The sequence below is a fragment of the Arvicanthis niloticus genome, chromosome 4, assembly GCF_011762505.2.
Source record: "Arvicanthis niloticus isolate mArvNil1 chromosome 4, mArvNil1.pat.X, whole genome shotgun sequence".
In the NCBI taxonomy this organism is placed as follows: Eukaryota; Metazoa; Chordata; class Mammalia; order Rodentia; family Muridae; genus Arvicanthis; species Arvicanthis niloticus.
This window is the reverse complement of record NC_047661.1, coordinates 83,581,952-83,594,543: the sequence shown is the minus strand read 5'-3', so window position 1 is coordinate 83,594,543 and position 12,592 is coordinate 83,581,952. Positions and strand designations below refer to the sequence as shown.

Genomic DNA, 12,592 nt, shown 5'->3' with positions numbered 1-12,592 from the left:
ACTCAAGTCCTCATGCTTTTTTCAGAAATATTCTCTAACTGAGCCCATCTCTCCAGCCCTTCAGTGAGATTTAAAGCATAGGTGAAAACAAAACAAAACAAAAAAGTCTATGTGCACAATATGTAGCATAATGTCATGTATCAGAAAGCTAACTGTGCCTCTTCCTATTTAAACCTGGAAGAGATACATAGTACGTGATATCTGTAAAGGTGACATCTTACATTGCTTTTCAAAGAACTGAGCCATGCCAGAAAAATCCATTTTATTTGCAGAACTGTTGCATAACCCATCTCTCCTCTACTTCAATGGAATGCCCCTGTCATTGCCAAATGTTGTTTGCCTGGTAGAAATTCTTGGCCAGACCTATGGATCGCCAGACCTTGCAGCTATTTACCCTTGAAGTTCAGTTCTCCTATAACATCAAATCAAACAACATTTCCTAATGCCCTAACAAGAGTGGTCACCGAGCTAGTTGCCAGTAAGGATAGGACATCACTATTGCTACCCTCAAGTGGTATAGAATAGATATTAAAAACAAGCCTGTGAGTATCAAAATAGTAAGTGTAGACTATGAAGAGACAACCAGGAGCGGTAGAAGAGATAGCAAAAGCTTAACAGAGGAAAAGGCTACCTGTGTTCTCGGCACATGCTTTCTGCTCCTAGGATGTTAGGGGTATTATTTCTGCACAGCCTTGTCTTTCCACCCAAACTATGGCCTTCAAAGGACCACTTTCTTTCTCTAGGATTCTCAGGACCACCATTTCTTCTAAGAGGAAGTGGCCCGGCTTTGCCTAAAACAGTATAGTAAGTACAGCTGAGAACGCTGGTGCGTGTCTGTGGTTCCAATATTCAGAAGGAAGAGACAAGAGGATCAAGAGTTCAGAGCCAACCTTCGTTGCATAACGAAACCTTGTCTCAGAAATGTAAAAACCAGTACTCACTTTGGCAGCATACATAGTAAAAAAAAAAAAAAAAAAAAAAAAAAAAAAAATTAGAGTGATACAGAGAAGATTAGCACAGCTCCTATACGAGAATGACACAAAAATTTGTGAAGCATTCTATGTTTAAAAAAAAAAAAAAAAAAAGCAAAAACCAAACCCAAATCAAACAGAGAACAGTGCAGGAGCTACTGCCTGCTCTGTGCCTCCTGCTCCCTGCTAATCTCTTGCTTTTGGCCACTTCATTCATTTCCATGTGAGAGTGAATGTCACCCCCATTCCAAGTCTTCAGTCAATGTGTTCTAAAAGGAGAGAGAGCCTGCGAGTATGAGTCAACTTTATTCCTGGTACTGAACCCTGTTTGTTCTTGTATTAGTTGCCCCGAGGAACAGGAAAGAGCAATGTAACTTCAGTTTCTCTGGCTATTAAAAGGAAATGATTGGCAGTCAACCCAGTTTACTAAGTGAGAAGAAAGGGCTTGCACACTGAGCTCCTGTTAGGTACACACAGGGACTTTTGAAGAATTTACTTTATAGTGCTCCGCTTGCTTGTATTAATCTTGGTGCTGGCTTCTTGGGCACCAAGAGGAATCAGGCTAGCCCAGAAGTCTCTAGGCATCTGCCTGGTGGGCTGGTAAGGGAAAGTGCATTCCTTCACCTCTGCCAGGCAGAGCCATGCATACTGATGGGCTGTCTGTCCTCCCACTGGAGTGCACTGATTTGTATGGGTACTTATATCTTAGTTAGACGATAGCCTTCTGAAGAATGGGGTGTAGCTCAGTGGTGAAAAACTTGCCTTGCAATTGTGAAGTCTTGGGTAGGATCCTCAGCACTGGAAAAACAAAAACAAACTCTGAGAGTTAGGATCAAGAATTCATTTTTTATGTCTTTTCATCCCTAGTTCATATCAAATTGTGCAGAACAGAACACGGTGCTGCCAGCGCTCAGCTGCAAGAGGTTTTTAATCAGTCAGTCAATGAGTTGACCAAACCTCAATATAATAAGTCTGTTAGGCTTGCCTGACTTCATTAAAGAGTACTACTCCTATATGTCAGTTCTTTAAGAGTTAAAAAAGGTACTGGGCATGGTGGCAAATGCTTTTAATCCCAGCACTCAGGAAGCAGCAGCAGGTAGATCTCTGTGAGTCTGAGGCCAATATGGTCTACAAAATGACTCCAGGATGCTCAGGGCGCTGCTGTTTAGAAAAACAACAGGAAAAAAAAAAGTTAAAAAGTGATGACAGGACCTTCGAGGTAGATAAAGGTGCTTGCTGCAAAGCCTAGCGACCTGAGTTTGATCCCAGGAACTGATACGGGAGAAGGAACGAACAGACTCCAGTAGATTGTCCTCTGACCTCCACCTCTGCAGGTGTGCCCTGCTCTACTCTACTTCCCCCCCAAAAGAAAAAAACTGACAGTAGAAGTTTCTTGTAGTAAATCATTAACAACCCTCCTGACGACCAATGCAAGCAGAGAAAAGGAGAAGAATCTTGTGGGGAGCATAGTCCTCGGTGCCTAGTTCAGACTGACCCAGGGAAAGGAACCTGTGCAGAACACCACATCCACACCAGTATCTCTCTGGCTTTTCAGCAGTCAGCACACAGCCTCTGAAGGACCTTGCTCTGTATCTCACTGTGTTCTCACACTGTGAATGAAGAGGGCAGGACTTTCTGGCCCAGCCTGTGATTTTGAGAGGCTCCCTGACAGGGCGGCTGAGAGGCTGAGCAGATGCAGTAGGAATGAATGCCTGTGTTCTTCTCTGACTGCCTATTTTGGCCATCTCCCTGCTTTGAGAGGATGCTGTGGAGGGGTCAGAGGCCTGAGCCAAGCCAAAGATATAGGAGAGAGATCTGGAATCCACCTCAGTGGGTAGGGCCCATTAAGACGAAAGGGAGTACAGCGTAGGGAATGCTCAAAAACACCCAGACCCATTGGAAGGATCACCAAGGGGCCAAGCCTTCCCATTTAGTTAACCCTCAAGCACTGCTAGGAACGTCATGCATTTCAGTGTGTGAATGTTGGACTGGGGCAGGAAACGGTAATAAATCTACCTATGTTGAATAAGTGAACGTGGCGGTCTAGAACCTTGCTTGGTCTTCAGCAAGTAGGACAGTCTGAATGCTTCTCCCAGCAAAATCAAGAGATCTCTCCAAGAAGAGGCTGTGGATATATTCAGTGTTCTGTAGACTGAAGCAGAAGGACTGGCTTGGACCCCCCCCCCCCCGCCCCCCATGGGCTGTATAGTGAGGCCATGCCTCAACAAAACAAAAGAAGAGCAAAACAGAACAACCACAGCAAGGCTTTGGTTCTCACTGTACTTCTCTGTGTGGGAGCCCAGAAGTATAGGGAAAAAACTTGCCCCAGGGCTCATAAGGCCCTATCCCTCCCTGAGGGACTGCTGGTAGTTAATGGCTGCTACAGAAGGAAGTCATTTTATTCAGTGGTGTAATCACTGGTAAACTGCCCAGATTCTGGTAAATAACCCCCAACCCATGCTCCTGTGAGCAACTCTACCTAAACTGAGACTCTCCCCCCCCCCCCACCCCAACAACTTGAAATTAGGTGGGAAGGAATGGGAGAGAGAGAGAGAAAAAAAAAAAAAAAACCACTGTCCAACATGATGTTACATGTCTGTAATATCAGAATTTGGGAGGCAAAGGCAGACAGATTTCTTTGAGTTTGAGGCCAATCTAGTCTGCATAGTGAGTTCTGGGCCATCCAAGATTACACAGTGAGTATGGTTCCCAGCACCCACATCAGGCAGTTGACTGACAACTGCCTGTAGCTCCAAAGGTTCAAACATCTGCTGCCTTCTGAGGAGACCTGCATTCATGTGCATATACCCACAAGCCCACAAGTAAGCTCTCTCTCTCTCTCTCTCTCTCTCTCTCTCTCTCTCTCTCTCTCTCTCTCACACACACACACACACACACACACACACACACACAAGGAAGGAAAGCAAGGTGTCCTGGTGGTGCACTTCTTCAATCCGATCAGCACCCCAGTGGCAGGGGCTAGCAAACTCTGTTTTAGGACTGTGCTGGCTAGTTTTATGTCAACTTGACACAAACTAGGTTCTTTCAGGAAGAAGGGATCTTAATTGAGAAAATGACTCCACAGGTTGACCTATGGGAGATGTTCTTGATTGATAATTGATGTAGGAGGGGGCCTAGCTCACTGTGAATGGTGCCATCCTTAGGCTGGTAGTCCTAAGTCTATAAAAAAGCAGGCTGAGCAAGCCATGAAGAGGCAAATTGGTAAGCAACATGGCTTCTGCTTCAGTTCCTGCTTCCAGGTTCCTGCATCCAGGTTTCTGCCCTGAGTTCAGCCTTCCATAATGGACTACGACATGTTGCTTTTGGCCATAGTGTTTCATCATAGCAGTATAAACCCTAAGACAAGGCCAGCCTGGTCGGTCTATACAAGTTTCAGGGAATCCAGGACTACATAATAAGGTCCTGTTTCAAAATTAAGTAGATAAATAAGATTAGTTACATAAATAAAAATATTTTTAAAACACTGGTTAATAAAATGTGAAATTGACCAAAATTCATTAATTCATTATGAATATATATATGAAATTGTAAAGAATTAAAAAAAATTAAAAGCAAATTTGTTCCTCAGAACCTACATTTTCTTCCCTGAACTCTGAGAGCTCAGGAGAGGTGAGAGGTTGTTTATGGCTTGCTCAGCCTGCTTTTTTTTTTTTTTTTTTTTTTTTTATAGACTTAGGTCTATAGTTTGTCTATACTATCCCTCCTGTGCAAAGTGTTATATAACATACACAGATAGGGTTCAACCTTTCCTGAGGTAGGCTCTGTCATGACCTGATTCCAGGCATCTTGCTGCAGCCATTTGCCTTTAAGTCCTGGCTGCATTAGCTGGTAGGACTTGGAGCCTTGTCTTTCAGAGGTTGTCAGCAGGAGACTCCCAGCATGCTCGACTTTGCTCTGTGTGAGAGCAGGAGCTGCCAATGTTGCTGTAGCTGTGGGAACTGTGGCCAAGGGCCAAGAGCCAGAGCCGACTCTTGCTGTGTGCAGCGACTCCCCCAGAGTTGGCACAGCCAGGGAGTCTGCAGAGCCATGTAAATCTTTCTCCAAGCAGTCTGTCTCTTCGGTAGCTACAGAAAACAGTATTTGTTATCCTTTGGTTTTCAGGAGACAGGCAAAAATCTGACGGCGACAGTCCGTTTCTGAAGCTTGAGAGCCCACCCAGCAAAACCTCCAGGCTCTTAGGCTGCTGTTAGGATTTGAAGCTTCATGAACTTGGAACTAATTTGCCCTTTCAAGATCAGAAAACTGAAAGTCAGTATAGTATTCAAAGTTCCATTCAATAAAAGAGAAGCCCCGTGGCCCCCAAGGTGCTGTTGACAGTGGGATAATACTTGACCTCAATACAAGAAAGAACACAGCATTCAGGACCAGAACTAGTGAGCCCTGGAGGCTTTGGAACAGAGAGGATCTCAGAGTGAAAATTGGGGGTATTTATCTAAGGGCTGGCAAGAAAGAGATTACCTTCACCTGTTCAGTTCTTAAGGCAGGTAAATTGATGCCTTGGGGCCAATGAACCTGGTCCTGTCATGATTGGCAATATCCATAACTTAAAACAGACTTGCTAGAAACAAAGGGAAAGGGACTTCTTTGCTTCTGACTCCCAGCTCTGCAAACAACGACTCTGGCCACCAGGCTTCCTAGTGCTGAACTGGTGACATGAGTGTATTGGTCCCCAGCCTTTGTGTCTCTTTCTGTATCTAATCATAATTTTAAGAATAAACTGCTGTTGTGACTTTAAACACCAGCTTCTGGGAGTTTGAATCAGCTTCAGGAAACAAATTCATAGCCTATATGTTAGCAGATTAGATTTTGTTCTGTTTTTTTTTTTTTTTTTTTTTTTTCTTTTCTTTTCTTTTCTTTTCTTTTCTTTTCTTTTGAAACAGAGCCAGTTTTGTAATCCCAGGCTGGTCTCAAATGTATATAGGAATCCTCCTACTTCAATTTCCCATGTGCTGGAATTACAGGTGTAAGCGGCCATACAGAGTAAGGCAGACAGACTGAAGTTCTAAATATATATGGCTGAGAATCAAAACCTCACTGTGGTGAAGCCATGACACATGGGACTTCTTGAGGGCCCCTGGTGGTGGCCAGGATGACTCCTAGTCTGACTCTAAAGTCCCCAGGCACAGTGAGAGTTCCCTCAGTGTTCAAGGAGCAGCAGGATATAATAGTTTTGGGGCTCCTGGGCTGGGCTGGGACTTTGTGTACCACCTTTTTTCTATTTTCCTTTTAAACAAATCCCTCATTCTTTCTCTGTCTCTATCTTCTCATCTTTGAACTGGGTATGACAAAGTGACATACTACATGCCTATGCTAACATACTACATAATAACACACTACATACTAACATCTACATGCTCAGCAGGTACTCGTTTCTCTATTTTCTTTTCTTTTTGAGACAGAGTCTTTCCCTACGTAGCTCTGCCTGTCCTGGAACTGACTCTGTAGACCAGGCTGGCCTTGAACCCACAGAGATCCTCCTGCCTCAGCTCCCAAGTAGCAGGGACCACAGTTAGCTGTTTCTCTGCTTTTCTCACTGTGCTAATAAATCTGTCCAAAGCTGAACTCTTGGCAAGAACTGGAAACAGAACTGAGAGTTAATCAGAACAAAGCTTATGTGTTTGACTAGTAAGTTAAACTGTCTGACAGTTCAATAAATACACAGGACAGTCTTGTTGCCTTTAAAGGGATAGATTTGGAAGGCTCTATATTAGTCCTATTTGGAAATTTGTTTTTGTTGGGGTTTACCTATGAAATCTGTGATCTATAGTGGGGTCTGTTGTTGTTTTATTTTTTGAGACTATGTCATGTAGCCCAGGCTAGCCTCAAACTCACTAGGTAGCTGAAGATGACCATGAATTCCTTGTTTTTACCTCTTCAGTAGCAGGGTTACAGTCATATACCACTAAGCCTTGTGTTTTAGGTGCTGGTGATTGAACCCAGAGCCTTGTTGTGCGTGGTAGGTAACACTGTTCTAACAGAGTACAACCACAGCTCTTCTGAACTTAACACACACACACACACACACACACACACACACACACACATACACACACACCAGTCCGCAGGATCTCGTACATAGCACTGGCTGGTATTAACTTACTAGGTAAAGGAGAGTTGACTAGAACTCATAGAGATCTGGCTGCCTCTGTTTCCTAGTACTTGGATTAAAGGCATGTGCTACCACACCTAAGCTAAACCCTGATTTTTACATGAGTTCTGGGTGTTTGTTTGAGGCAGGGCTTCACTTTGTAGCCCAGGCTGCCCTTTAATTTATCATGTAGCCCAGGCTGCCCTCAAACTGGCAGGGCTATACCAGTCAGCCTTACAGTTATCGTGCTCAGTTTGAAATTTATCCTCCCTCTCTCTCTCTCTCTCTCTCTCTCTCTCTCTCTCTCTCTCTTTCTTTCTGGTTTTTTGAGACAGGGTTTCTCTGTGTAGCCCAGGCTGGCCTCGAACTCAGAAATCCACCTGTCTGTGCCTCCCAAGTGCTACCCTTTTCTTAAATTAGTATTGTTACACTTATTTATTTGGGTTAGTGGTGGCATGCCTGATGTGGTGGCACATGCCTTTAATCCAAATGTCAGGAGGCAGAGTCAAGTGGGTCTCTGTATTTGAGACCAAACAGATCTACATAGCAATATCCAGGCCAGCCACTGCTACATAGTAAGACTCTCTCTCTAAAATGGAAGCAAAACAACAAAAAAGAAATCAGAGGACATCTCGTGGGAGTTGGTTCTCTCCACCACAGGGCTGTCAGGGATCCAACTTGGTAGCCAGGCTTGGCAGCAAGCACCTTTTCCTGCTAAGCCATCTGGCTGGCCCTTGAAGCTTACTTTTGTTTTGAGCCCAGGTCTCATGCGTACTTCTGGCTAGCCTGAAAGTTGTTAAATAGACAGTAGGCTGGCCTAAAATTCATAGAGATTAGCCTGACTTTGCTTCCCAAGTGCTGGGATTAAGGCCATGTGGTACCACAGCTGGCCCTCAGCAAACCTCTTCAGAGGTCAACAAATTCGTGTAAATATTAGATTTAGCATGTCCTAGAACATGTTACATGGTTTCCCATGCCATTTATCAAACAGTGTGGAATGTAATTCACCCTTTTGATAATAAATACAGAAATAATTAAGATAGGAATATAAAGAAATAAGGTAAAACAATGAATTAAGTTTTGAAGTTGACAGGCAGGTTTGATTTTGCTTCTGTTACTTACCACATGGGTGGACTTTGACAAGTTTCTTAGCCTGTGACTCATTCTTGAATAAAAAAGGAAATAAAAGGAGATCATTACTGCTCTTGGGTGAGGTGGAGGGAAAGCATAGCCAGATGCAGAAACCTCTAGGAGAATCCGAAGCAATGTGATCCTGAGTTAGGCCATGTAAGGAGAGGGGGAAGTGGCCAAGAGAGAAAAGATCCAAAAAAGATAAAAAAAAAAAAAAATGGGGGTGGGGCAATGTAACCAGAATGGCTGGGTTATATAGGAAATAGAGAAGCCCAACCCAGCTACTGGGCTGGAGACTTCAGGATAAGGGGTGGATGCCAGCCAGGAGGACTCTGTACTGGGTAGGAACTGAGGGATGCGGGGAGAACCTGGCCATCAGCATTCACTTTGGTATGTTAATAGGCACCTCAACCTTTTGTCCTGGGCATGAGACTTAACAATTCTGGGCTATAAATATATTTGTATCTACTACACAGGATATAGACTCACTAATAGTGAATTAAGTGTAAGAGACATCCAAAGAAATCAGTAAAGCACATGTCCGGGTATGTCTGTGAAAGTATTTCCAAAGACAGTTGACACATGGGACACGGACTGATGGAGAAAGGTCTATCCTAAACATGCCAAGCTCTGTTCAGTGGGCTGGAGTCTGAATGGAACAAAGTTGGAAGGAGAAGAAGCCAGCCCATGTGTGCAAGTCCAACTGTTCCTGAACCAGTATGTCTGTTCCTGCTGCTGTCACCACGGCCAAGCAGAGGCTATCCCCTTCAACCTTACAACATGGACCCACAGCAGTGATTCTCACTAAGGCTGTCATCTGGCTCCCTTATTCTGAGGCCTCTGGCTTCTTGGACTGAGAAGCACCTGGGTTCTCTGGCTCCCCAGCATACAGACAGACATTGTTATACTCCCCAGCCAATCATGAAGTCCATTTAATAAATCACTGTTCACATCCTATCGGCTCTGTTCTTCTGGAGAACTCTGACGAATGGAGCAAGAGTTTTATCACTTGGTTGAAGGCCTTCAGTGTTATCAATGGGAAAGCAGCTTCCCAGTGCTGGGCTGCACTGTGCACAGTGCCCTGAGTCGTCTGGAGGACATGTACTACTGTACCCAGCTCTCTCTTTCTTGTTTATTTTATTTTAAATTATGATGCATTCTTTTGGTTTTTTGGGGGAGTGGGGGCACATGTGTCACACAAATACAGATGTCAGAGAATAACTTGTAGAAATTCTTTCCAGCATGTGGGCTCCGGGGACAAACTTCAGGTTGTCCGGTCTGTCAGCAAGCACCTTTTACCTGTTGAGACACCTTTCCAGCTTCTGTTTGGCACTTTTCAGACAGGGTCTCAGTGTCACACAGGCTGGCCTGGAACTTACTGTGTAGGTCAGGATCATCTCAACTCCTGATCCTCCAGCCTCAGGTTCTCAAATGCTGAGATTATAAGCACATAGCTTGTTTTAGTGGATGGGTCCCACGTAGCCAAGGCTGGCTTCAGAATCTCTAAGTAGCAGAGGCTGACCATGAGTTTGGATTCCCTTGCCTCTACTTCCCTATGTTGTCGTTTGCATGATGCTGGGGATAGAGCTTTGTCCTTCTGCATCCTATGCAAGAACTGAGCAGTTGAGCTGTATCTGCAGCCCAAAGTTAATATTTTTAGCCAATAAAAAAAGTATATTGAAGCAGGGCAGTGGTGGTGGCACAGACCTTTAATCCCAGCACTTGGGAGGCAGAAGCAGGTGGATTCCTGAGTTTGAAGCCAGCCTGGTCTACAGAGTGAGTTCCAGAACAGCCAGAGCTACACAGAGAAATCCTGTCTCAAAACAAAACAAAACAAACTTATATTGAGCTAAGCGTGGTGGTGTACCCCTTTAAACCCACATTCAGGAGGCTAAGGCAGGCAGATCTCTTGAGTTTGAGGCAAGCTTAGTCTACATAGTGAGTTCCAGAACAGCCAGAGCTGCATAGAGAGACACTGTCTCAGAACAAAACAAAACAAAACAAACAAACAAACCATTGAAAGTTGAGTGTGAAAATTATATATAATATATACATATATATGTATATTATATATAATTATACATTATATATTATAAGCACATATATATTATATATTATACATATATATGCTAGCATTCAGGAGAAACTAAACAAACAAAACCTTCATATTATCTTTATTATTAAAATAAATATTTGTTGTGAAAATTAGAGTTTACATAAAACAAGGAAAGAAAAACAGAACTATAGGCCAGGCATGGTGCTGTATACATTTAATCTGAGAGAAAAATGGAGGCAAAAAGATTGGGAGTCAAGGCTAGCCTCAGTTACCTAGTAAGTTTAAGGCCTACTTAGTAAGTCTTCTGGGCTACAGAAGACCCTGTATCAAACAAACAAATAGAAATCCCAAAAGAAACAAACAGAAAAACACTCCCACACAAATTGCAAAACCATTCTCTTTTTTTCTTGTGTTTTTTGTTTGTTTGTTTGTTTTTTGAGACAGGGTTTCTCTGTGTAGCCCTGGCTGACCTGGAACTCACTCTGTAGATCAGGCTGGCCTCGAACTCAGAAATCCACCTGCCTATTCCTCCTATTCCTCCCAAGTGCTGGGATTAAAGGCATGCGCCACCACTGCCCGGCATCTCTTTTTTTTCTTTAATTAAGTTAGTTAATTAGTTGAGATAAGGTATTACTATGTACAGTCCAGTCTGGCCTGGAACTCAGTAGAAAGTTTAGGCTGGCCTCGAATTTTTTGACAGTCTGCTTCAGCCTTTTTGGTGCTGGGATTACTGGCTTGCACCATGACATCTGGTTTAGAACCATAGTCTTACTTCTAGGTCTGACCTGCCATTTCCTTTTATATATTCACACATCTGTTCCACATAATCCAAAACATGAAAATGAAGCTGGTAACAATTTAGTTGGGATAGCTGGTGAGATGGCTATTCCTGGTTGTAACCTAGTTACATCTGGAATGAACTACAATCCAGAAATGGAAGGCATACCTGTGATCCTGATCTTGAGACTGGAAGACATAGCTTCTGACCTGGGTGTTGACATCGAGCTCTTGAGGCATAGTGGCCATGAAAAGTTTAGACCTAGGCAAGATAGTACATGCCTTTAATCCTGGGAGATTGAGGCAAACAGATTTCTGAGTTCAAGGCTAGCCTGTGGCTAACCAAATTCCAAATCCAGATGTGGTAATACACATTTTTAATCTGGGCCACACTTTCTGTTGGAGGCCTACATAAAGACATTGAAAGAGGGAAGAGCCACTCTTTCACTTGCTTGCACTTACTTGCCAGCGCATCTCTCTCTTGGAACCTACTTCTTTAGGACCCCAGCTTATACAGAAGACCCGCTGAAACAACTAGCCTCATGGGACTGAGCAACTATGAGATTCTAGGACTTTCTATTCCCTGCTGCCCATGGCTGGGTTAGTTTAGTTGGACTACAAACTGTAAGTCATTAAAATAAATTCCCTTAATATATTGAGAAATTCCATATGTTCTCTGGCTCTAGAGAACTCTGACTAATGCAGATGGGAAGCTACCAAAAGTGTGCAAGAGTTGTGCAAGGAAGGCAGGCATTGCCTGACAGACGGCCTCTCAGGAGCACAGCCAGAAGTAAGGGTTCTGGTGAGAGCTGTCCAGCAGTGGAAAGGTCTGTCAGCACCATAGGCAATACCTGGTTACAACAAAATCCTAAGCTTTAAGTGCAACCATTTGTTAGCAAAGTTATGGAAACATTCCTACAAGAACAAGAAGTCAGGCTGAGTGACCCCTAATGCTCTCCTGTCCCTGATGTTTCAGCATTATGAAATGCTTGGGGATGTATGTACCGATGTTGTGAGATTCCCAGCCCACACAGGCCATTCTTGTGGTTCTTTCTTATTTAACAGCTCTAAATCCATGCCCATGAAATTCATAGGAAATTCCTCGAATAGCTCAGGTGAAGGATCTGCTTGCTCCCCTTTGTCCAAAACCGAGGACGTGCAATTCTCCCAACGAATCCCAAGTCAATATGGAGAAGAAATCAAAGGGCGGCTGGGTGTGCCTGCAGAGACTTCATGTGTGATCTTCAGACACTGTTTGTCTGCTTTATTATTATTATTATTATTATCTGAGATTTGTTTGTGAGAAAAATTCCTGACCTGGCAAAAATTCATAGTAATTACGTAGGAGAAAGGCATGAGAAGAAACAGGCAAACAAAGAAATGTATTAATAAAGTGGGGGAGCCTGAGCCAGGGCTTCAATGGGAGAGAAGACCAGAGGTCTGGAGAAGGCCCACCCAAATGTTTTTGATGTTTGACCAATTATTATCTTATTATTCTTCCTGCTATAGATGCAGCTGGAATTTATGTAACAGGATGTTTAAAAAGAT

General features: G+C 43.5%; 1 long non-coding RNA gene and 1 pseudogene across 1 annotated transcript; one reads left to right on the top strand and one right to left on the bottom strand.

Annotated features, from left to right (window-relative positions):
* The first annotated feature begins 982 nt into the window (after positions 1-982).
* On the top strand, positions 983-1,068 carry LOC117707938 (U6 spliceosomal RNA; annotated as a pseudogene).
* Positions 1,069-1,709: 641 nt separating this feature from the next.
* LOC143441898 (uncharacterized) lies at positions 1,710-11,269 on the bottom strand. Its single transcript, XR_013109651.1, has 3 exons — positions 11,214-11,269; positions 8,203-8,245; positions 1,710-1,769 (listed from the first exon to the last, which is right to left on the bottom strand). It is a non-coding gene; the product is annotated as an uncharacterized LOC143441898 (long non-coding RNA).
* Between the last annotated feature and the right edge of the window lie 1,323 nt (positions 11,270-12,592).